The 27,338-nt window shown below is 38.1% G+C and overlaps 1 protein-coding gene and 1 long non-coding RNA gene across 2 annotated transcripts in view; one reads left to right on the top strand and one right to left on the bottom strand.

The window, feature by feature from the left end:
• LOC118762851 overlaps positions 1–9,365 on the top strand; it is a 19,104-nt gene extending 9,739 nt beyond the window's left edge. The window contains exon 3 of the long non-coding RNA XR_004998595.1: positions 9,284–9,365. This is a non-coding gene — a long non-coding RNA (uncharacterized LOC118762851). The remainder of the gene's footprint in view (positions 1–9,283) is intronic.
• The window catches only part of LOC115210856 (proton myo-inositol cotransporter-like), a 291,536-nt gene that overhangs the window by 240,453 nt on the left and 23,745 nt on the right, over positions 1–27,338 (bottom strand). The window lies entirely within an intron of this gene.

Below are 27,338 nucleotides of genomic sequence, written 5' to 3'. Positions count from 1 at the left end.
GATGATGATGATGATGATGATATATATATCATCATCATCATCATCATCATCGTTTAGCGTCCGTTTTCCATGCTAGCATGGGTTGGACGGTTCTACTGGGGTCTGTGAAGCCAGAAGGCTTCATCAGGCCCAGTCAAATCTGGCAGTGTTTCTACGGCTGGATGCCCTTCCTAACGCCAACCACTCCGTGAGTGTAGTGGGTGCTTTTTACGTGCCACCCGCACTGGTGCCAGACAGAGCTGGCAAACGGCCACGAACGGATGGTGCTTTTTATGTGCCACCGGCACGAGGGCCAGGCGAGGCTGGCAACGGACACGAAACGGGGCGGTGCTGGCAACGGTCGCGAAACGGAAAGTTCTCTTACATGCCACCGGCACTGGTAACACATCTGCAATTTCCATTGATCGATTTCCATTGATTGATTTCGATTCTGATCCTCACTTGCCTCAACGAGGTCTTCACAAGCAGAGTTTCGACATGCCACCGGCACTGGTAGCACATCCGCAATTTCCATTGATTGATTTCGATTCTGATCCTCACTTGCCTCAACACGTCTTCACAAGTAGAGTTTTGTGTCCCAAGAAGGGAAGGTATGCATACGTAGGCTGGCTCCATCCCATGTAGAAGGCCACGGGTTATGGACTCACTTGTCCTGCCGGGTCTTCTCGCGCACAGCACACTTCCAGAGGTCTCAGTCTCTAGTCATTTCATCATGAGACCTAAAGTTCGAAGGTCGTGCTTCACCACCTTGTCCCAGGTTTTCCTGGGTCTGCCTCTTCCACAGGTTCCCTCAACCACTAGGGTGTGGCACTTTTTCACACAACTATCTTCATCCATTCTCGCCACATGACCATACCAGCGCAAACGTCTCTCTTGCACACCACAACTGATGCTTCTTAGGTCCAGCTTTTCTCTCAAGGTACTTACACTCTGCCGAGTGTGAGTACCGGCATTACACATCCATCGGAGCATACTGGCTTCATTTCTAGCGAGCTTACGCATATCCTCAGCAGTCACGGCCCATGTTTCACTGCCATGTAGCATGGCTGTTCGTACACACGCATCATACAGTCTGCCTTTCACTCTGTGCGAGAGGCCTTTTGTCACCAGCAGAGGTAAGAGCTCTCTGAACTTTGCCCAAGCTATTCTTACTCTAGCAGTTACACTTTCAGCACACCCGCCCCCGCTGCTGACTTGGTCACCTAGGTAACGGAAACTATCAACTATTTCTAGTTTTTCTCCCTGGAAAGTGACGGAAGTTGGTCCCAGAGCATTTTCAGTGTTTATTGTTCCTGAGCATCTGCCACATACAAAAACCATCTTCCTAGTTAGCCTTCCTTTGACATTGCTGCATCTCTTATGTGTCCATAGCTTACACTTGGTGCATCTTATAGAGTTTCTACCTACACCTTTTCTACAGATCGAGCAGGGCCATCTACCTGAAGGTGTTTGTGATTTGTCTACCTTCCTACTGATTACGACTTTGGTTTTAGCTAGATTGACTCTGAGGCCCTTCGATTCTAATCCTTGTTTCCACACCTGAAACTTCTCCTCCAGTTCTGATAGCGACTCAGCAATTAGAGCAAGGTCATCAGCATAGAGGAGCTCCCAAGGGCATCCTGTCTTGAATTCCTCCGTTATTGCCTGGAGGACTATGATAAATAGGAGGGGGCTGAGTACTGAGCCTTGGTGGACCCCTACCTCTACCCGGAATTCTTCACTGTACTCATTTCCAACCCTCACCCTACTAGCGGCGTCCCTATACATGGCCCGCACAGCTCTCACTAACCATTCATCTATCCCTAGTTTCCTCATTGCCCACCAGATAAGGGATCGGGGGACCCTGTCGAAGGCTTTCTCCATGTCAACAAAAGCCAGGTACAGGGGCTTAACTTTGGCTAGGTATTTCTCCTGCAGCTGCCTTACCAGGAATATAGCATCAGTAGTACTTTTCCCTGGCACAAACCCAAACTGCATCTCATCTAAACTAACTCTCTCTCTAATTAGTTGGGCTATGACCCTCTCCGTAACCTTCATCACCTGGTCCAACAGCTTGATACCTCTGTAGTTATTTGTATCTAGGGCATCACCTTTACCTTTGTAGCAGTTGACTATTATACTGCTACACCAGTCATTGGGTATGACCCCTTTGTGTATCACCTGATTAACTATACGGGTACTAGGCTATAGCCGACACTACCAGACATTTTGAGCATCTCTGCAGTGATTCCTGATGGGCCTGGGGCTTTCCCTGTCTTCATGCTTCTAATTGCCTTAGCTACCACGGAACTATCAACTCGGATAGCTGGTCCCTCTGTTGGGTCAACATTCGGCAGACTCTCTTTATCCCATTCATTTTCTTCATTCAGCAACCTTTCATAGTGGCATCTCCAAACCTCTCTCTTTGCATCCTCATTTAGCGCAAGTGAACCATCTTCCATGCGAACACACTTCTCTCCTACCACATCACGATTCTCTCTCACACACTGTCTTGCAACACGAAACACCTCCAGTCTTTGGTCCTCACGGCGCAGAACATTGGCAAATTTTTTCTTATCTGCTTCCCCTCTGGCTAAATAAACCTGTCTCCTAGCTTCTCTTTTGGCAGTCTGATACAATTCCCTGCTACCCCCATTTTTCCAGACCTTCCAAGCCTGTCTCTTTTCTCTAATAGCCCTGTCTACAATATTGTTCCACCACCACGTTATTCTAGGTCGAGAGGGGACTTTGCACCAGCCACAGATCTGGTCAGTGGCTCTCAGCAGGTTGTCCCTTAGAAACGTCCAGCTGTCTTCTACCCCCTGTGATGCTCTATCCCCTTCTACTTCGTCAGAGGCTTCAAGTAATATGTCCCTAAATCTCTGTCCATTTGCAGGATCTTTAAGCTTCCAGATCCTTCTTCTCCATATTTGTCGTCTTCTGGTTGTCCTCCTAGTCCTGATCCTAAAGTCACTAACTACCAGTCTATGTTGTGGGGTACATTCTTCACCTGGGAAGGTTTTGGCATTTATAAGCAGCCATCTCTCCCTTTGCCTTGTAAGGATGTAGTCAATTTGGCTGGTATGTTGGCCCGATTGGTAAGTGACTAGGTGGCTGGTAGGTTTCCTGAAGTTAGTGTTGCAAATCATAAGATTATTTGCATCGCAGAACTCCAGCAGCCTGGTTCCCTCCTCGTTGCGGGAGCCATAGCCATAGCCTCCATGTACGCCATGGAAGCCCCCAGCATGTCGTCCAACGTGACCATTGAAGTCACCAGCCACAAAGATAAGGTCTCTGTCGTTCGTCAACGAGGTAGTCTGCAGTAGAGTGTCATAGAATCGGTCTTTCTGTCCATCAGGTAGCCCCGACTGAGGAGCATAGGCTGATATAATGGTTGCTAAACTATGATGAAGCACTAATCTAATCTTAAGTATTCTGTCACATACTCTGATTACCTCAATTACTTTATCTACCCATTTCTCAGCGATAAGTATACCCACGCCACCAACCCCGTCAGTGTTCCCTGCCCAGAAAATCTTGTACCTGCGTTCCTTGCCTGTGAGGAACCTAGCTGATCCTCCTCTCCACCTTATTTCTTGCATGCAACATATATCCACACATCTCCGTTCAAGCATCTCGACTATCTCACCAGATCAAGCATCTCGACTATCTCACCAGAATATATATATATATATATATATATATATATATATATATATATATATATATATATATATATATGTATGTATATATGTATGTATATATATATATATTATATATATATATATATATATATATATGTATGTATATAGGTATGTATATATATGTATGTATATATGTATGTATATGTATATATATGTATGTATATGTATATATATATGTATATATATGTATGTATATATATATATGTGTGTATATATATATGTGTGTGTATATATATATATGTATGACTATATATATATATGTTTGTATATATCTATATATCTATATATATATATATATATATATATATTTTTAAATTTAATTTAATTTTTATTGGCTCAAAAAGCAAAAGCAAGGCCATGTAGGGGGACAGGGAGTTATGTACAAGGAGGATGGTCATACAAAAAGTTCAGGCCATTTCCGATCAAGAGAGACTTTGAATCGAGCGGTCGTCGACATCTTCACTATCTCGTCCGGCAGCTTATTCCACGGATCCGCAACCCGGATGGAGAAAGCCCCTCTCCTTCAATTGAGATGAAATCGTCGTATGTTTGTAAATATATATGTTTATATATATGTATATATATGTATATACATATGTAGATATATATGTTTATATATGTTTATATATATGTGTGTATATATATGTATATATGTATATATATGTGTGTATATATGTATATACATATGTAGATATATATGTTTATATATATGTGTGTATATATATGTATATATGTATATATATGTGTGTATATATGTATATACATATGTAGATATATATGTTTATATATGTTTATATATATGTGTGTATATATATGTATATATGTATATATATGTGTGTATATATGTATATACATATGTAGATATATATGTTTATATATATGTGTGTATATATATGTATATATGTATATATATGTGTGTATATATGTATATACATATGTAGATATATATGTTTATATATGTTTATATATATGTGTGTATATATATATATAATTGTTAAAGAGGATTTCAAACACTAAGACAAGGTTAACATCTGAAGTTATATGCAATATTATTATATGAAGAAATTCAAAATTTTACAGCTGTTTCTGGGATATCCCTGAGTATGGAATATTCCGTCATCAGGGACAAATTGGGGGAGGGGGATATGGAAAATGAGAATGGTATATATCAAGAAGGTGACAACATAGAGAAAGGGAATAAAAGAATAAGGAGATGGAAAGAGAGAAGAAAAAAGAAGCATAAAAGTTTATAGTTCAACTTTCCAAAGTTATTGGCTGTGGATGAATCACCCTTGCCCACCAGAGCCAATGCCGTATACGTGAGAAAGGAGATTGCACGTATTAACAATAATTACAGCAACGTGACCAACAAAGCCGTCTACACCAAACAGTTCCTCCGAGATCTAACCCTGAATGGCTACCCACCATCTTTAGCTAAACAAGGACACCTGAAGAACATCAAGGTCAATAAACCCTGGAAGAACCACCATACTCCCATGTCTGGCACATGCTTCCTAAAGCTATCACACTTTGACGACAGAACTACTGCAGCGATATGGGATGGAAGCACTCCGTCGGTTATGACGACGATGGTTCTGGTTGATCCGATCAACGGAACAGCCTGCTCGTGAAATTAACGTGTAAGTGGCTGAGCACTCCACAGACACGTGCACCCTTAACGTAGTTCTCGGGGATATTCAGCATGATACAGAGAGTGACAAGGCCGGCCCTTTGAAATACAGATACAACAGAAACAGGAAGTAAGAGTGAGAGAAAGTTGTGGTGAAAGAGTACAGCAGGGATCACCACCATCCCCTGCCGGAGCCTCATGGAGCTTTAGGTGTTTTCGCTCAATAAACACTCATAACGCCCGGTCTGGGAATCGAAACCACGATCCTATGACCGCGAGTCCGCTGCCCTAACCACTGGGCCATTGCGCCTCCACACTGCAGCGATATACCATGCAGTCCGCATGTGCTATAAAGAAAATAGTATGTTTTAGTCATGGTCCTTTGTCAAATACTAGAGGAAACTGTTTAGCCACGAGAGACTGCGACGAGAAGGAAGAGAGGAAGGAAGCTAAAAATAAGAAAAGACAGCCCAGGATAAAACATAAGGGTTAACTTCACATGTTCAACACACACACACACACACACATATTAATTCAGTGAATTTGATAACTGGGTTGCAACCATGCATTCATGGATGTAGTGAATTATATCACCTCATCATCATCATTTAGCATCCGCTTTCCATGCTAGCATGGGTTGGACGGTTCAACTGGGGTCTGTGAAGCTGGAAGGCTTCGTCAGGCCCAGTCAGATCTGGCAGTGTTTCTACGGCTGGATGCCCTTCCTAACGCCAACCACTCCGTGAGTGTAGTGGGTGCTTTTTACGTGCCACCCGCACAGGTGCCAGACAGACCTGGCAAACGGCCACGAACGGATGGTGCTTTTACGTGTCACTGGCACGGGGCCAGGCGATGCTGGCTAGTATATATATTTTGGACTAGTACATATTTTATTGAGATCTATTTGTCAGACTGCTAAATTACCCTACAGGAATGGACTCAAACATAACTTGCAGTTTTAAGTCTATAAACATAGACACAGATACTGTTACATATACACAGCAATACATATTTGCTCATGTATTCTTTCTTTTATCTTTTAGTTGTTTCAGTCATTTGTCTGCGGCCATGCTGGAGCACTGCCTTTAGTCTAGCAAATCAACCCCAGGACTTATTCTTTGTAAGCCCAGTACTTATTCTATCAGTCTCTCTTGAAACGCTAGTGACAGGGACGTAAACACACCAGCATTGGTTGTCAAGCGATGTTGCGGGTACAAACACAGACACATAAACACACACACATACACACACACACACACACAAACACACTCATATATATACAATGGGCTTCTTTCAGTTTCCATCTACCAAATCCATTCACAAAGCTTTGGTTGACCCGAGGCTATGGTAGAAGATACTTGCTCAAGGTGTCATCCAGTGGAACTGAACCTGGAACCACGGGGAAGCTCATGGTGATACCTGTCTTCAACATTAAGGGCATTATCAATGTCTGTGGGGGTTCCTTCTGGCCAGACAGTCAACAAAGAGTACTTTGCAAAGGTTTTTGACAAAGTTCAGGAAGAAATTTTATCACAAAAGGTCAGAGCTCTCCCACTCTGGTTGGTGGTACCTGTACCAGGATAATGCACCAGCCCACAATTCCATCCTAGTAACCAACTACTTGACAAATACGGGCATCAAAACTCTTTGTCACCCTCCTTGCAGTCCAGACCTTATCCGAGACTCTTTTGGCTGTTCCCCAAGCTGAAGGAGAACCTCAGGGGCACTAGTTTTGAAAACATTGAGAAGATGAAAGAAGCTGTAACAAGGGTCCTGAGTACCTTCACTTTGGAGGACTTCTATGGGCCCTTCATGAAGTGGCTGGAGTTGTGCATTGCAGTTAAAGGGTCCTACTCCAAAAGGAATTAGAGTTTTGTACAACTTTAAAATAAATTAATAAATGTATTGTTATATTTCAGGATGCCAAATAAACACACGCACTATATATTTGTTCATCACTCATTTAGTATTGTTCTTATTTTATTTTATTTCCATCGTTTGGAAATCTTTCATCACACACCTGTGACCTCTTCAGCGACTCTTGTATACCACATGTATCCTCGTATACTGTTCAGATGCGTGATGAAAGATCTACAGACTGTGGACATAAGATAAAATAAGAACAATAATAAATGAGGGAAGAATGAATTTATAGTGCATGTGTTTATTTGGCAAAAAACAAAAATGACCATCCCAAAGTATAACAATATTTGTTTCAACACACAGTTTCACATCAAGAATCTTGCAAAACAAATTCATAAACATAAAATTAATAAATGTCTCTCCTGAAAAAGTCTCAAAACTTCTAGAATGCACCACCATATTCCCATATCTCTGCAGTATATCTTACCATATTCCCATTTCTCTGTAAACTACCTAACCATATTTCCACTTCCCAACAATCTATCTACCTTATTCCCCTGGCACACTGCAGTCTACATTACCATATTTCCCATCAGCATGTCAGCCATTATTCTATCATTTAAATGAATTGTTGCCATCTTTTGTTACACAACCATTTCTAAATCTGCTATTGATATTTATACATCACTACTAACGCAAGCTGACATTTTGCATAACACAATTGACACAGCACAACATGACCCTGTGACCTTTCTCTGCTTATTTTTTTCTTTGAAAATATATATTAAAAAAAAATTTAAATAATGAAATAGCATGATATCTATACAATAATTTTAAAGGTTTGGCAAACCTAGCCCAAGGGTTGATGCTTTGAAAGTAACTTAACAAAGCTTCTCATTTGATTGTTCTAATGAAATTTAAGTGAAATCTCGACTCACTTAGTTACAGTACCTATAAGCAGGTACGGACAAAATGCAAATGCTGAACACATACTTAATAAGAAACTTAGTGAGCCAAGTATAAATGTCACAAGAATTTCAAGAATAGGAAAAACACTTCCATCATGGAATCAAGTTCCTCTGCTATTCTTGGTTAGTTATACTAATTCAAATTCTATTGAATTTCAGTAACTAAGTTTTAGTCTTTTAACAAGACCCAAGCATAGATGTGAAATGCAGGTGAGGTTGTATGGTGTAGTTTACCTCCAGCCATATGGTTTTCGGTTCAGTCTCACCATGCGATATCTTGGACAAGCGTCTTCTACTGTAGCCCCAAGTTGACCAAAGCCTTATCAATGGATTTGGTAGACAATGAAAGAAGCCTATTGTACATATATATAATATGTATAATAATGTACAGGACCATAAGTTGACATTTAATCTCTCCTTGACGATTGGTATTATTTTGTCCAAAATATTTTTACTTATTCTTCCCAGGTTGGATTTGGTGGGGCATATGAGGCATATTGATGGTTTGGTTATAAAGTCCTTTTTATGATCTTTGAGGTTGAAGTGTGGAGGTGAAGGGCAGTATGGTTCTGTGTGGTCATCCATGTGTAATTTCTTTATAAGTTTGCAGTGGTTGGTGTTGATGTTGTCAAGGGTGGATGTTGGTGCCAGCTTGTAAGATTAGTTGAGTTCCTTCTTTATGAATTTGTTGTATTCCTTGATGGTAATAGGGTACATGTTTCCTGTTTTATCCAAGAAGACATGTAATTTAGGGGATGAAATGATTCGTTTTATGGTATGTGAAAGTTTTGTTTTTTTTTTTGAAAGGGAGATTTATATTTGGAGAATTTAATGTTTCTAATCATATGAAGCATATCTGTTTCAAATTTGTTGAGTTGGGGATTGTGTGGAGGGTTTATATGATCGGAGGTTGTATGTGTTGGTGTTACTATCGCTTCGGTATTTTGGGTTGTCGTAGAAGAAGACAATCCATTGCATTCTTCGGATGAGGTCCTTAGTTTTGGTGAGGAGGAATAAGAGGAAAGTCTTTTGTGAAGGAATAGGTATGTCCTTTAAAAAGATGCCAAGGAATTGTTTATCCATTATGAAAGTGTTACCTGTAATAAGTGCTTGCATTAGCGAGGAAGTGAGGGTATGAGAGGTATTGGTATCTAGAAGACCCAAAGAGTTGCAGGTAATGCTAAGTAATTGCTATGAACAGACTGTAGTTAAACTCTTGGTTCGATAGTCATACAAGTGCATGCATATATATATTAGACAGAATGAGATAACAAAGTCAAGAGGAGTTTTCAAGACATTTATAAGGAAATAGTCTTACAGCTATTTCAGGGATATTATGGATATATATAATATATATATATATATATATATATTATATATATATATATATATAATATAATATATTATATATATAATAGATAGATAGATAGATAGATATATATATAGATATATATATATGTGTGTGTGTGTGTGTAAATGTTGGCTGAATAAAATTATAGTGTGTAGAATATGACTAGAAAAATGTGTGGGTTTGCTCTATGATCTATGAAAGAACCTAATATTTTGACTGCACTAGATCTGTATTTAGTAATTTGGCCACAGTAGCTCAAACAATTTGCCCAATGCTGGTGCCATGTAAAAAGCACCCAGTACACTCTGTAAAGTGGTTAGTGTTCAGAAGGGTATCCAGCTGCAGAAACCATACCAAAACAGACTATGGGACCTGAGAACTTGATCTTGCTCCTGGCCTTGCCAGTTTTTGTCAAATGGTCCAACCCATGCCAGCATGGAAAACAGACATTAAATGCTGATGATGAATATGATCACATATAGTCATTTGCCCACTGCAGATCTGGCAATCACAGCTTATCAGTTAACCACAGAAATCTGTGGGTCAAGCATAGACAGTTGCCCACAGCTAGATTTTTGAGTCATACCTAGCATATAAGTTTGCATTAAATCTAGTGGTAACAGCTAGTCATTTGTCCGATTGATATGCAGGTCACAATTAGTCATTTGCCTTTACTATATTTCTGGGCCCATACTGGATCTGTAGGTCATACCGTGTCATTCAAACCTGACTAGATTTGGGGATCATATTAGACCTGTGAGCTATAGCTAGACATTTGCCTTTACTGGATCTGTGGGTTATAACCTGTCATTTGTCCATTCTAGATCTTTTGGGTCACACACAATATAATGGCCACATGAGAGTGGCTAGTAGATTGGTTACACTAGATCTGTGGGTTGCAGCTTGTAATTTGCTCATACTATATATGTCTGTCACATATGATATCAATCAGCCTGATTTGATATGGCCTATACTAAACAACATGAAAATAATTAACCAGAATTCCATCAATTAGGATGATGAGGGTTCTATTTCATCCAATAAACAGAACAGCCTATTCATGAAGTTAACATGCAAGTGGCTGAGCACTCCACAGACATGTGTACCTTTCACATATTGCTCAGAATGTGACAAGGCTGGCCCTTTGATATACAGCTTCTACTCATTTTTGCCAGCTGAGTGGATTTGAACAATGTGAAATAAAGTGTCTTGCTCAAGGACGCAACACACCATCTGGTATCGAACTCACAACCTTACGATTGTGAACTAATATCCCTAACCACTAAGCCATATGCCTTTACCTTTAACATGAACATAAACAGACATGTGCACACACTCACACACACACACACACAAGTATATACATATATATATATAGATAGATTGCTAGCCACTACACATTCTTTATTTTCTCTCCTTGTTTCTTTCTGTGTTCCTTTCCGAGGAAGAGCGTAGGCTTGAAACATTAAAGACTTTTTCACTTCCCGAGCGTTATACTAATACATCTGTTTGTTGTCTACACCACCTGTCTTCGTCTTTTGTTTTTTTGTGAATTCTCCCTATATATATATATGCACTTGTGCACAGATATATACATACAGAGTCATGCACACATACACATACATACACAACTGCACAAATATGCCAATGCACATGTGCATACGCAGGCATATGCAGAACAAATCAAAAATGAAAATAAAGATGATATTAACACACACACACACACACACACACATATATACACACAAACCACTCATATATAGTTAACCATGCATACACACACACACACACACAACACATACGTAATAATGAACTTATTGTATACAGGGTTCAGGTGTTCTACAAGTCGTTGAACGAGGGTAAAAAAAGGGGACAGAGAGAAGCAATAAATCAAGTAAAGAAAGCAATGAAAGCCATAAGTACAAGTACAAAGAATAAAACATCAAAAGACAAGAAAAAAGAACAGCAAAAGCACCATATATGTAAACATATCAGGTGTAGCGTTGGTGAATTTCAGGAAGCATAGAATTGTTGAAGAATATAGTGTCGTGACAGCCACCAATCTATGCATGTGGTTGACTCCATTATATACTGATATCAACTCATGTTTTTGAATGAATAAGTTCATCACACTCAAGACATGAATGCAAATACACACAACACACATGTAGCCATACATATACATATGTGTGTGTATCTGTGCATGTGTGTGTGTATATATATATATATGTATGTATATATATATGTATATATATATATATGTATGTATGTATGTATGTATGTATGTATGTATGTATGTATGTATATGTATGTGCATCTGTGTATGACAGTGTGTATGTGCTAAGCGTGTCTTGTCAAATTTGTTTAGATTTCAATTTATGTCAAAAAAATATCCTAATTAATAATGGAACAGTTAATTGCATAGAATAATGAATGAATGGAGGGATCAAAGTGATGGTTGTAGTAGTGGGGGGGTGTACAGGTGGTGGTGATTGGTGGGGGGGGGAACGGAAATTTATGTTGCACAGTGGGAAGCCTGGTGATGCACTAATTTTATTTTGTTATAGTGAAGTCTCTCTTTCTCCCCCCCTCTCTCTCACACACACACAGAACTGACAAAGCATTCTTTTAACCTAGCAAAAGCCAGCACACTCTAAAAAGATTCTTTTGAGTTGTAATATTTTATGAAGTCAGTTATGACTGATCAGATAGTTACCAGTGGTTTCATGTCTATTATTGTCCTTAGCAATATAGGCAACAGGGGTGGTCTTAGGAGATGCAGGGTCCAATCGGGTGAGGTGAGGGGGGAATTTCTGAGGGGTCACTCTGATTTTCGTAGAAAAATTATTTGCAGCATATTAGGAGATTAGATTAGTTGATAGCACAAGAAAAAAAAAATGCAATGAAAAAGTATTATTTCCCACCAAAATTGAGTTGGGTGTTAAACTATAAATTTACCAAATATTTTCACCATCAGTAAGTGAAACTACATTTAAACTACATTTTCTAGAAATATTCTGGCAAAAATTGGAAAGAAATTTAGAAGAAACTTTTATCTATTGCATGATGCTATGCTAAAAGATATATATATATATATACTAGCAGTATCGCCCGGCGTTGCTCGGGTTTGTAAGGGAAATAACTATATAAGCATTTTTAGAGAGTTATAGCCAAAAAATAGCAAGAAAAATGCATTAAAAATGGAAAAAAAATGATGGTAAATTATTTTTAAAATCGTAGAATCATCGTAGATGCGCACTAATACCCAGAAGGGCTCGATATTAATCATGACTATAAGATACCCGATTTTGGTTAAACTGCACCGCAAAATGTGGGAGTAGTTAGGAATCTAAATCGTAGGAGACAGACACTCACACAACTACAGTTTTATATATAAAGATATAAAAAGCAAATTAATAATTAGAATTTTTTGGAAGCTGGTTATCATCATCATCATCATCATCATAGTTGCCTTATATTTTTTTCTATAACCACTGTTGTAGAAAACACAGTCCTGTCTGCCTGCTTCTTAACTGTATGGTTCTGGGTTTAGCACCACTGTGTGACACCAAAAGTTTCCTACTATAGTCCTGTATGTGTGTGTTTGTGTGTGAGTGTGTTTGTGTGTGAGTGTGTGTGGCTGTGTTTGTGCTTGTCCAAAAACCTGAATGGGAGTCATTGCAAAGAGACTTTTCTCTTTTAAACAAGAGACAAGAAATTTTATCTCACCTCTCCATCTCTCTCTCCCTCTCTCTCTCACTGTACACATACATACATGGGCACGCGTATGTATATGTATACAATTCACCACACACTAAAAAGTACATATACATACACTCATACACATGCAAGCATAAACATACAAATGCATACATTCACACGAATACAAAGACTTCTCCAAATCACTATGAAAATTAATTGAACTTTTTACCTTTGTTTAACTATGTCTCTTTGACAAAAATTCCTCTGGCCAAAATACTGACCACACATTTAACCTTTTGCTTTCATCATTTTTGTCTTATTTTTTGCTTTCTTCAATATATATATATATTTCTTTAATGCCCACAGGGGGCTAAACAAGGACAGACGAAGGGATTGAGTCGATTATATCGCCTCCAGTGCAAAACTGGTACTTTATTTATCGACCCGAAAAGATGAAAGGCGAAGTTAACCTCGGCGGAATTTGGACTCAGAACGTAACCACAGACGAAATACCGCTAAGCATTTCACCCGGAGCACTAACGTGTCTGCCAGCTCGTTCAATATATATATATAAATAAAATAAAATAAATGCGCCCTTTTAAAGCCTTGCCAGGCTCATGGGCCCGGTTTCCCGGTTTCAATGGCGTATGTGTTCCCCTGCTGGATGGAACGCCAGTCCATCGCATCGTTACACATTTTTGCCAGCTGAGTGGACTGGAACAATGTGAAATGAAGTGTTCTGCTCAAGAACACAACGCGTCACCCGGTCCAGGAATCGAAACCACAATCTTACGATCATGATGCTGACACCTTAACCACTAAGCCACGTGCCTCCACTCATATATATATATATATATATCATCATCATCATCATCATTGTTTAACGTCCGCTTTCCATGCTAGCATGGGTTGGACGATTTGACTGAGGTCTAGCGAACCAGATGGCTGCACCTGACTCAAATCTGATCTGGCAGAGTTTCTACAGCTGGATGCCCTTCCTGACGCCAACCCCTCTGATACACTTATAAAATACACTTTAACTGGAATAAAGTTTCCCCAAAATTAAACTCATACAAAGTATATTTATAGCAACTCACACATACACACACACACAAACATACACACACATATATACATACAATTCATCATACACTTAAATAACCACATACATACTCTCACTCACACACACAAATATTTTACCCAAACATGCCCATAAACACTCCCAAACATTCACATACACACATGCAATACATAGAATTGACCCTTACACTAAAAATACAGTGCAGGAGTGGCAAGTAGCTTGCTAACCAACCACATGGTTCCGGGTTCAGTCCCACTGCGTGGCATCTTGGGCAAGTGTCTTCTGCTATAGCCCCGGGCCGACCAATGCCTTGTGAGTGGATTTGGTAGATGGAAACTGAAAGAAGCCTGTCGTATATATGTATATATATATATATAAGTGTGTGTGTATATGTTTGTGTGTCTGTGTTTGTCCTCCTAGCATTGCTTGACAACCGATGCTGGTGTGTTTACATCCCCGTCACTTAGCAGTTCAGCAAAACAGACCGATAGAATAAGTACTGGGCTTACAAAAGAATAAGTCCCGGGGTTGATTTGGTCGACTACAGGTGGTGCTCCAGCATGGCCGCAGTCAAATGACTGAAACAAGTAAAAGAGTAAAAGAGTAAGAGTAAGGTTGACGCAAGCAATTTTGGATGAATGGGTTTATCTTTTGGTATCTTGTGTCGCTAAAGGGTAAAAAGTATGTTTTTTTTTAAGGAACATTCTTATAAAACTTCAAGGAGACCACCTTCATCAAATGATGCAGTATAGGAATAAGTACTGGGCTTACAAAGAATAAGTCCTGGGGTTGATTTTTTCGACTAAAAGCGGTGCTCCAGCATGGCGGCAGTGAAATGACTGAAACAAGTAAAAGAATATATATATATATATATATATATATATATATCGGTAGCCATTACACACATTTTTTCTCTCCTTGTTTCTTTCTGTGTTCCTTTCTGTGGAAGAGCGTAGGCTCGAAATGTAAAAGACTTTTTCAATTCCTGATCGTTATACTAATACATCGTTTTGTTTTCTACACCACCTGTCTTCGTCTTTTGTTTTTTGTTTTTTTCGTGAATTCTCCCCCCTATATATATATATATATATATATATATATATATATATATATATATATATATATATATACTTTATTTTAAGCAGCAGAAAATTCAACAAAATCTGTTACTCTGAGTTTCTCGTTGCCGTTCATCAGACAGTTTTTGCTAGAATGGAACTTATATATTAATTCAATCTATACTCTTACAAACGCTACACCTTTAAAAAGAAATGGACTTGTTTGATTGGCCCTTTAGAAAAAATGGTCAATCTTCGAGCGATAAGCAAAAAGGTCAAAAATATATGTATATATATATAAAAAAAACTTATAAAAATTATAAAATCCGAGGAAAAAACCGAGGAAAAAACCTATTGCCGTTAATGAAGACAGTACAAATTAATGCATATAAATTAAACCTGTTATAAATACTGCAATACATATTTATATTAAAATCCACATATATATATCAACATACACAAAAGGATGCGCGTAAACGCCATACATACATATACAGACGCATGAATATGAATCTAAATTATACACATAAAAGCATGTGTACATATATTCACGCAAACCGTCTCGCACGCAAGCTAAAATTCATCTATGCAGCAATTCTCATATACTGAGCAAGGAGGGGGAACGAAAGAAAGGGAAAGAGAGAAAAAGGAACGAAGGAGGGGTGGGGAAAAAACTTGTAGCGATATTATTGGCATCTATAGAGGCCAGTATACATACACAAGTTTGAATTGATACATATACATACCGTCGTGTGTATGCGTGCTTAAGCACAAGCATACTTTCACTTACACATACACAGATACGCATGCTTACAAATACATATGCTTTGCTATACACAAACTTATATAAACATTCCAAATTTGACAACATTGCTTTTTTTAAAAAAACATTGCTTTTAAAAAATGGGTGCATTAATAAAAATATATACGAAAGACATATAAAATAAAATATAACATCCTATTTTGGGTCATTTATAATAATCAAGGTAATATAAATAATCAAGGTAATCTTATGCAATACAATAACATGAAAAACAAGTTTGTAGGTTTTTCCTAATATATATGTAGAAACAATAAGACTTTGCTATAGGTCCGTCGTAGCGCTCAAGAGTCAAAATCAAGATCAAAAATCAAAATACAAAATATATACTCTATCCATATGGTATATTTATATTCGACATTTTAATTTAGCCGCGTGCCTACATAAGTTCATTAACTCACTTCTTTGATTCAAAGAATTATTGTCTTTGAATAATATGTGCATTTTCTCTAATAAGCAAAGCCTGCACTTGAAATTATATTTGTAAGCTCCATGCCTGTATGGTGCCGCCCTGTCCAGAATGCTCCATGTCACGTTGAAAGGTGGGGCTTCCTTTTCTTTTAGTTCCCAGACATATTTTGCTAGGCTGGTTTTCTTCCTATTCTCTGGGTATTTAAAAGAATTCTTATGAGAATAAAATCTTGTTTTAAATGAATTTTCTGAAGCCCCTGTGTATGTCTTGTATTCCGATGAGCCTTCCACTTGCACCTTGGCTCTATAAACTACTCCTTTCACTAGACATTTCCCTTCTAACGGACAGGAGCTTTCGTTTTTGAAATTACATTTCTTAATGGGCTCGGCACCATGTCTAATCTCAATTAGCTTCCTATTATGTTGGCTAATGTAAGAGGCGAAATTTCTGCTGCTTAAAATAAAGCATATTACTCTACCACTGGTATTTGAGTACTCTTTTTTCCACCTTGTTTCACATTTATGTGTTTACTCCGGTCTATATATATATATATATATTATATATATATATAGTATGATGAGTAAGAAAACAATGCTCATCGCCTATATAAAGCAATATTACCTACAGTGTTTGTGGACGTAGATGTGAATGTTAAAGCTGAAAAGATAAAGTCCATCTTGAAAGCAAACCAAATTTGAACTTAAAACTGCAGACGATCAAACTGTGACATATGTTCAAGTAAAAGAAACCACTGTCCCCCACCTACGACATATATTGAAAATGCAATATAGTTTATGGAATCAATACAAGTCAACTTCGCTGTCAGTAGGTACATTTCGTGTGACCATAGATAATTAAGGCTATGTTTGCATCACGTCAAATAATATCTAGTAGCTAGAGACGAAGCAAAAGTGATTTAATAATGGACCGTTATTATCTTAAGGGAGAAATAACTGTTAGCAATACGATGAATATAATGATTAGTAAGAATACTACAAACAGTGATGGTGGAAGTTTTGTTGTATACCCAAACATTTATAGGCAAGATGGAGGTGATTTCGTTGATGTTTCATCCTCACATGTACATTTAAACACTGACTGCTTTATACGTTAGTTATTGCTTGGGGCCAAGTAATTGCGTAAGTGTCGTTAGCAACTGTGTATATATATATATGTCACTAATATATCAGCATTATGTTGACGGTTTTACACTATTAATCAATACGTTTATCTCGACCTGTAACATTCTGGCAAAGTGAGAGAGAGAGAGAGGAGGGACGAGGAAGGGATAAAGAGGCAGGCAGGTATATATCATCTATCATAAAGTAAAGTGAATGTTAACATTTTTAACGTAGTGAACAATTTTGGGATCTTTTCGGTTTGAACGGCAGTTTTTTCTAGCGGTGTCATATGAAATTGTCACCCATAATTATGACCCTAGTATCGATCTATTGCATTTCAATCTGTTTTAGGGTTAGGGAAGGGTATCTTTTTTTCTTCAGAAATGTAAATAAACCCAATCTGTTTCTTAAACGGACATATTCATACGGCACAGAATGCTTTTTACCTCAATGGACGTCATTGATTGGTTGAAATTGCAGAAATTGAAAAAAAAAAAACAAAAAACAAATATCTTACAAACTATAGAATTTTCTCAATAAAGCCAAGAGAAAAAGATGTTTTCTAAACACATTCTACCAGTATACGAAGTTTAAAAGTGTTTAGTTTTTTGGTTTTTTTTTTTGTACTTGTTTCAGTCATTCGACTGCGGCCATGCTGGAGCACCGCCTTTAGAGTGGTGAAAGAGTACAGCAGGGATCACCACCATCCCCTGCCGGAGCCTCGTGGAGCTTTTAGGTGTTTTTCGCTCAATAAACACACACAACGCCCGGTCTGGGAATCGAAACCGCGATCCTCCGACCGCAAGTCCGCTGCCCTAACCACTGGGCCATGGAAATTATTTTTAAAAACTGCCGGTCAAACCGAAAAGATCCCAATTTTTTTATTTTTATTTTAAAAATGAAACCCCATAGTAAAGAGGAATTAATTACATTTAATGATTAAATTATAGCTAGAAAAAATAACTTCAAAATCCAAATTAAATGGAAGTGAATGGGAGGAAATAGTGGAGAACAAGTCTAATCTCAACTTTACACATCTCGGTCTTATTTAACGTCCTTCAGTGAAGCATAATCTTGCCATTATACATAAAAGCATAGATGACTGAAACATATAAAGATTTCGTTGATTGAATACATATTGATGGGCATAACAGCTTAGAAGGATGACTGTGGTAAAAGAATTTCCCAGAGATGTTTTCTGTGTGAAAAATATAAAGTGTTGATAACTTAATGTATTAGGCCACAGATTATTGAATTGAGTAAAATAACACCTGCAGTTACAGAAAAAAAGCCATTACGTTTACTGATTGATTCAGACCAAGAAAAGCAAGGAAACCAACTTTGAAATCCAAATTTATATTAAGAACGTTTTTCTTTCGTTCTGTGATAGGTTTACAATCAAGAAAAATGTATATTGTTGCTGTCATTGCTGTTTTTGTTGTCAAAAGTGATAGTAGCCCCAACTGCGGAGCCAGAATTATCGAAGGCATATAGTATGAATTTAAATCGGAAAAAATTATTACCGTAAAATATAGAATGACTGTGCATCATTAACAAATACGTTATCTCAGTACCAGACAAATACTAGTAAATGCGTTTGCACTTGAAATTGCTCCAGGATCGGACGGATACTGGTAGTTAACCCCTCCACTTTTTTTTTTTTACTTATGTGCAACATACAAATTTCCCCTCAATGTTAAATCTACCCATTATACCTATGTTCTGAAATAGCGATTTATTGAAAAATACAAACTACGACTCGACGAATTGTGACACTTCAAAAAGATACATTCAACAACACCCGTAAGACACTTAATAACTATTCAACTTTAAAAAAAACTCACATGTCTAAAATAACAATTCAAAATTACACGTTCATCAGTGACTAAAAACACTTGGCTACTATACAATTTTTTAAAGAAAAATTGTATGCCTAAAACAATTCTAAGTTATACATTCATCAATAACTATAAATCACTGTTTAAAATTTTAAAGTAATCAAGTCCAAAACAACCAGTCACTAATATACATTCACCGACGGCTCTCTTTTTTCAGTCAACGGAGAAATAATTAAATGTATCATGTTTTTATATCTAATTCGTATGTTTACATATATAAAGGGGAGCTCGAGATACCTTCACAAGATACTGTTCTAGTGTTCTTTTAAACTACGTGTTCTGTCAAAGCCTTCCCTTAATGTTGTTTATTCGTCTGTAACAAATACACGACACTCGTTACTCCACTCTCTCCGATTATAGTCTATGAAGGTGTCATCAAAATCTCAGAGTATCACTCCTCAACATTTAGCTTCGCACCATTGAACCGACAAGTCATTAAAAAGTGTGTGTAACTTAAATTCTGTGGACAGTACGCTTTCTAAATGAATATCTAATCAGACTTGCTTACATACATACATACGCACGTACGTACGTACATACATACATACATACATACATACATACATAGGTAATTCTGATCAATATACAAAGGCAAACATATATATCAAATATGTGGTTCGAACTTTCTTTAGAATTTTACTTGCGCACGCACACACACATATATATCACATATACATACATACATACATATATATATATATATATATATAGATATATATATATATATATATATATATATATATATATATCAACAATCAAGGAACGGCCATAATAGGCCATTCACCCACTAGAAATAACAGCCAAAGCTTCAACCGCAAATAAAATCAATTCCGTAAACCAGGAGAAAATTTAAAAAACATTTACCCTGTAATTTCTTATACGATGCACCGTTTCATCTGCTGTTTAATGGTAAACTAACCTGATTAAATTAAATCAAGCCAATCTTCCATAGGCCCTCAGATTCTTCAGTAAGAAATAGCCAAGTCGGAACAGATATTTTCACGAGGCATTTCCGACCCTGCCAAGGCAATATCTGACCTAAAATTTTCAAATCATCGCACTCGCGCCAAATTTATCGGCAGCAAATAAATATAAGCCGTCGATTCCATTACGGAATTAACCAGAAAATTCATAATTAATCAATATAGGGTGACAAAAAATTTTGTAGAATTTTTTTGCCACCAGCGGCCTAGTGGGAATTGATTAATTATATATATATATATATATATATACATATAAATACACACACACACACACACACATATATATATATATATATATATATATATATATATATACATATATATACAGACAGACACACAATGTATCAGTTAAAATGCATGGTCAGTTTTGCATCACTACTTAAATAACCTTACATTATTCATATATATATATATCAATACTGTGTCTCAACAAAACGAAGAAAGTAATCAAATCCTGATAATGGCTTTAACGAAAGTCGAAACTAATCAATTAGTCAATATTTTTCTCTGGCCGTGTCGTCCTCATTGGTTATTTGCTACGATGCCTTTTTTCAACACGAAGAAGATAAGACGTGATTTTAAACAAACCAGCGTAATATACGTATACATAAATACAGTAATACACACGGAAGCACTCCGTCGGTTACGACGACGAGGGTTCCGGTTGATCCGAATCAACGGAACAGCCTGCTCGTGAAATCAACGTGTAAGTGGCTGAGCACTCCACAGACACGTGTACCCTTAATGCAGTTCTCGGGGATATTCAGCGTAACACAGAGAGTGACAAGGCCGACCTCTTGAAATACAGGTACAACAGAAACAGGAAGTAAGAGTGAGAGAAAGTTGTGGTGAAAGAGTACAGCAGGGATCACCACCATCCCTTGCCGGAGCCTCGTGGAGCTTTAGGTGTTTTCGCTCAATAAACACTCACAACGCCCGGTTTGGGAATCGAAACCGCGATCCTATGACTGCGAGTCCGCTGCCCTAACCACGGGGCCATTGCGCCTCCACAGTAATACACACACACACACATGTATGTGTGTGTGCGTGCGCGCGCGTTTGCACCCCACCCCATCACCGCTTGACAACCGTTATTTGTGTTTTTTACGTCCCCGTAACGTAGCGGTTCGGCAAAATAGACCGATATGATAAGTACCAGACTAAAATTCTTTGAGGCGGTGCCCCAGTATGGTCGTCGTCTCATTACTGAAACAAGTAAACGATGGTAGTTCCAGTGATTAACGTTTTAATATGCAGGGATGTACGAGTGCACACGCACCTACAAGACTTGCATACACACGAGCGCGCATGCGCATGTAAAGAATACACATGAGGAAGACTCCTTTTGGTCATGAATGACTATGGGATTGCACCTAGAAAGTATACTCCGAGTAAGGTTGTTTATGGAAGAACAGCAGTCGCCCATGCAAACTAGTCTCCCCTTTCCATGTCACCGATGTTAAGAGAAAGGCAAAGGCCGAGGATTTTTTCGGTTTGAACGGCAGTTTTTTCTAGCGGTGTCATATGAAATTGTTACCCATAATTATGACCCTAGTATCGATCTATTGCATTTCAATCTGTTTTAGGGTTAGGGTTAGTTAGGGTTGGTTAGGGGTGGGGGAAGGGTATCTTTTTTTTCTCTTCACAAATGTAAATAAACCCAATCTGTTTCTTAAACGACGGACATATTCATACGGCACAGAATGCTTTTTACCACAATGGACGTCATTGATTGGTTGAAATTGCAGAAATTGAAGAAAAAACAACAGCAAATATCTTACAAACTATAGAATTTTCTCAATAAAGTTAAGAGAAAAAGATGTTTCATAAACACATTCTACCAGCATACGAAGTTTAAAATTTTTTAGTTACCTAGAAATTATGTTAAAAACTGCCGTTCAAACCGAATAGATCACAGCTTGGCACCTGTGACGCTGCAATTCATTTCTACAGCTGAGTTCCTTGGTGGCTGACAATATGTGCATCTCTGATCACGAACAGAAATAGTGGGAGAGCATCATAGCCATGTGTTGAGAGGAATTCTTTGGGGTTTGAATAGTTCGCCTTTAGTAACAGGTGTTTCGTTCATCATCCTTAAACAACCCTTCTTCGGGGACCTTTTGAATGGGATGAGATACTCGACCCGAAGAAAATTCTGACTGGGCCCCACGGTCATGCGCTGTTTATCTTGGTATGAGATCAACATGTCACACACATATAGTTGTGATGCATGAGCCGGGTGTACCCTTATCAGACGGGTAGTCATGATGGGTATACTGAGCTTCGTATATTTTACCTCAGTGTCACTTTGATGGCATGCACTACTCTCTCATTCAATAATAATAATAATAATAATAATAATGACAACACTACAGATAGCAACAAATGCAGAATATGTGGTGAGATGGGCGAAACGGTATGGTACATCGTTAGCGAATGCCCGAAATTGGCACAACGCGAATACAAAAGACGTCATGATAATGTGTCAAGAATGATCCATTGGGAGCTCTGTGGAAATCTCGGCCTACAAAGAGTGAAAACGTGGTATGAGAAAAATCCAGAAGGAGTTACCAAAAATGAGAATTGCAAAATCATGTGGGATGCAATGATCCAGTGCAATCACCCAATCAAACATCGGAAACCGGACGCTGTTGCGATGAATGAAAAAGAAGGAACATGTATGATAATTGACACAGCATGCTCTGGTGACAACAGGATCAGTGTGAAAGAAGAAGAAGAAAAAATAAGCAACTACGACGATTTCAAATTGGGAAATACGAAGGTTATGGTCAATGAAGAGAGTAGACGTGATGGCAATAGTCATTGATGCACTTGGAAGTATCAGTTCTCAACTACGAACATGGCTAAAAAAGATTGGTGCAAGTGTGAAGGTAGAACACCTACAAAAATCAGCATTGCTCGGAACTGCAAGAATTCTTCGCAGAGTTCTTGAAGAATGACCAGTAAAACAAGTGTCGACTTAGTCTGTTGGCTGTGGACAGCTGACACTTTCTATCATACCCAACAAAATAAGCTATGAGTTTTCATAAGGTGATGATAATAATAATAAAAATAATAATGATAATAATAATAATATGCAGTACCAGGCAGTGGCTCTCATGGCTTCTGATCTTAACTGATTGGAAGTGTTATCATGTACATTGTTTTGCCTTGGTGTAAAAGATGGGCTACAGCAAATATTCTGCTCAATACCACAGATTTGCTTCTCAGTTGTTTGACCTTAACCAGTTGACCATGTCCCTTAGTGGCTGACGATATGTGCATCTCTGATCATGAGCAGAAGTAGTGGGGGAGCATCATAGCCATGTGTTGAGAGGGATTCTTTGGGGTTTGAATAATTCACCTCTGGAAACATGGGTGGTTCTTTCAACATCCTTAAACAACCCTTATTCAGGGACCTTTTGAGCAGGATGGGCTACTCAACCTGAAGAAAATTCTAACTGGGTCCCACCTGCAAGGTCATGTGCTGTTTATCTTGATATGAGATCACCATGTCGCGCACATATGGTTGTGATGCATGTGCCTGGTGTACCTTTATCAGACGGGTAGTCATGATGGGTATATTGGGCTTCGTATATTTTACCCCAGTGTCACTTTGATGGCATGCACTGCTCTCTCACTCAATAATAATAATAATAATAATAATAATAATAATAATAATAATAATAATAAGTAGTGCAGAAGTAGTGGCGGAGCATCATAGCTATGTGTTGAGAGGGATTCTTTGGAGTTTGAGTAATTTACCTCTGGAAACATGGGTGTTTTGTTCAACATCCTTAAACAGCCCTTATTCAGGGACCTTTTGAGTGGGATGGGTTACTCGACCTGAAGAAAATTCTAACTGGGTCCAACCTACAAGATCATGCACTGTTTATCTTGATATGAGATCACAATGTCGTGCACATACAGTTGTGATGCATGTGCCTGGTGTACCCTTATCAGACGGGTAGTCATGATGGGTATACTGGGCTTCGTATATTTGTACCCCAGTGTCACTTTGATGACATGCACTGCTCGCTCACTCAAAAATAATAATAACAACAACAACAACAGTGGCCAACAAAATAGTTCCACTTAGCAAAGAAATATTTGCTATATCGTTTCTATTTCGTTTTGATTGAATATCGTTTCTGTTTCGTAAACTAGCTTCTATTCAAGGAATTTCATTATTAGATTTTCATAAGACGGTGCTATTTGTCAGTGTTTTCTTCCAATACTGTGGGGTTTCTATAGTAAAGTATGTTTTGAAGTATTCAGTTATCATGTCACTTATTTTTCTACCCAGTATCAAACCGTTATTAGGCGTAGTGTGTGTGTGGCATATTGATATACATGCTACTTAGGTCAGAGCTTGTTAAGAGGGTGCCCTTTGGAATCATTGATAGGAGGAATTTCAAGAAATCCAAATTGTTGTGTACGTAACTTGGAATTTGGGGACATAAAGGTTTAAGGACTAAGTCTATACAGTGACTCAGCTGTTGTACTGGGGATTTTGTTCCTGCCGCAATTGGTTTCACCTTGGAATCAGCTGGTCGTAGTGCTTCTGTGTAATAATCGTTTTCTTCATTTATAGCTTCGTCGACTCGCTACAAAATTCCTTAACTTGAAAGCTTGGCTCAGAACAAGTTTTCACATGATCTCGATATCCTGTCAGTTCCAATCGATATATAAGCCAATTATGAAAGAATGCGATCACTGCTTTTTAAGCAGTGATAAAGAATAAAATTTCCAGTGGTAGCCAGCAACACACACCCTAAAAAAACCTGGATAAAACGAATTAAGCCGAATTTAATTTCTTATGGAAAATTCGAAGACTATGTGTGTATGTTCCTTGGTTTTGTGTTTATGTTTTCGTTTCTCATTGTGTTCAACGTTTTTTTGGTGTCCTGTACCCATATATGCGTGTATATATACATGTAGAGGTAGGTACGTACATATATGTATGTATATATGCATATGTTTTATTATTAATTTATTATATATATATATATATATATATATATATATATATATATATATATATAGAGAGAGAGAGAGATAGATAGATAGATAGATAGATAGATAGATAGATAGATAGATAGATAGATAGATAGATAGATAAGTTTATTTATTGGCCACACAGGGCTGCACACAGATGGGACAAGTTACAAGGTAGAGCTTTTCTTTTGGGGGACGAAAAAAACAAAAAACAAAAGAAACAAAAAAAGGGGTGGCGTAGGTTTTCGATCAAGAGGGATCGTAAAAGGGAAGAAAAGAACAAAAAAAAAGTAAATAAAATAAAATATTAAAAAATATAAAAATAAAAAAAATAGATAGATAGATAGATAGATAGATAGATAGATAGATACGCAGACTCAGGTACACACACACGTGTGCGTGTGTGTGTAATATATGTATGTATACACACATATATATTATTTTACACGCCACATCAAGTCTGTTTCCATCGTCTTTGAAATTGAAAATGCGAACGGCTGTTATTTGGTCTCAAAAATTGAAAGTAAAAACAGTTCGTCCCATGTGTTACGTTTGAACGTACATCGTGTGAATACCACCTGGAAAACAAAACAGAGATACCTGTACACTAGTGTGTGTGTGTGTGTCTGTGTCTGTCTGTCTCTGTAAAATAATGAGCACTTTGAAAAACAGACTGGCAAACACACGTACACACACACACACAAGACTGTTAGCACACGTATAGATGGACCGTAGAATGACAATGGCCCTGCCGCAACTGAATGCCGGATAAACTATTTTAAAATACCCACGGCCACAACCTAACAATCATTATCTGTTCGGTTGACAAACCAGTAAATAAATAAACAAACATCAGTAACAAAAACCATATACTCTTTTACTCTTTTACTTGTTTCAGTCATTTGACTGCGGCCATGCTGGAGCACCGCCTTTAGTCGAGCAAATCGACCCCGGGACTTATTCTTCGTAAGCCCGGCACTTATTCTATCGGTCTCTTTTGCCGAACCGCTAGGTGACGGGGACGTAAACACACCAGCATCGGTTGTCAAGCAAAGCTAGGGGGACAAACACAGACACACAAACACATACACACACATATATATATACATATACATACATATATACGACAGGCTTCTTTCAGTTTCCGTCTACCAAATCCACTCACAAGGCATTGGTCGGCCCGGGGCTATAGCAGAAGACACTTGCCCAAGATTCCACGCAGTGGGACTGAACCCGGAACCATGTGGTTGGTTAGCAAGCTACTTACCACACAGCCACTCCTGCGCCTAATGATGCAAACAAAATGGAAACACGCACATAGACGTATTACACATACCACGCAAGAACCTGATTACAAACACATAGTCAAGCATACAAACGCATGCAGACGTATATATACTATCACCACAACCACAGCCACAGCTGATATATAAAGACCAAAGAGACACAACAAAGTAATTACAGAGAAGCTATTGAAAAGGTTTATAGAGATATATAACGAAAACCTTTTGATAAATCCGTCAATAAAAGAAGTGAATTACAACCAGCGCGTGTATTTTTTATTAGTAATATTGATCTTTCAAAGTATGACAATGTAGTTTCAACACGATTTCACGATCTTATTTGGATTTACGCCCTTTCCTTGGAGACCACATCATGTATGTAGGTTCTGAGAGAGAGAGAGGGAGGGAGGGAGGCGAGAGAGAGGAGAAAAGCAGAATGTTAGTAATGAGAAGGTGGTAGAAGAAATAATGGAAAACACAGGGAGAG

The sequence above is a fragment of the Octopus sinensis genome, linkage group LG4 (genome assembly GCF_006345805.1).
Source record: "Octopus sinensis linkage group LG4, ASM634580v1, whole genome shotgun sequence".
NCBI lineage: Eukaryota > Metazoa > Mollusca > Cephalopoda > Octopoda > Octopodidae > Octopus > Octopus sinensis.
This window is presented reverse-complemented; position numbering and strand designations above follow the sequence as displayed.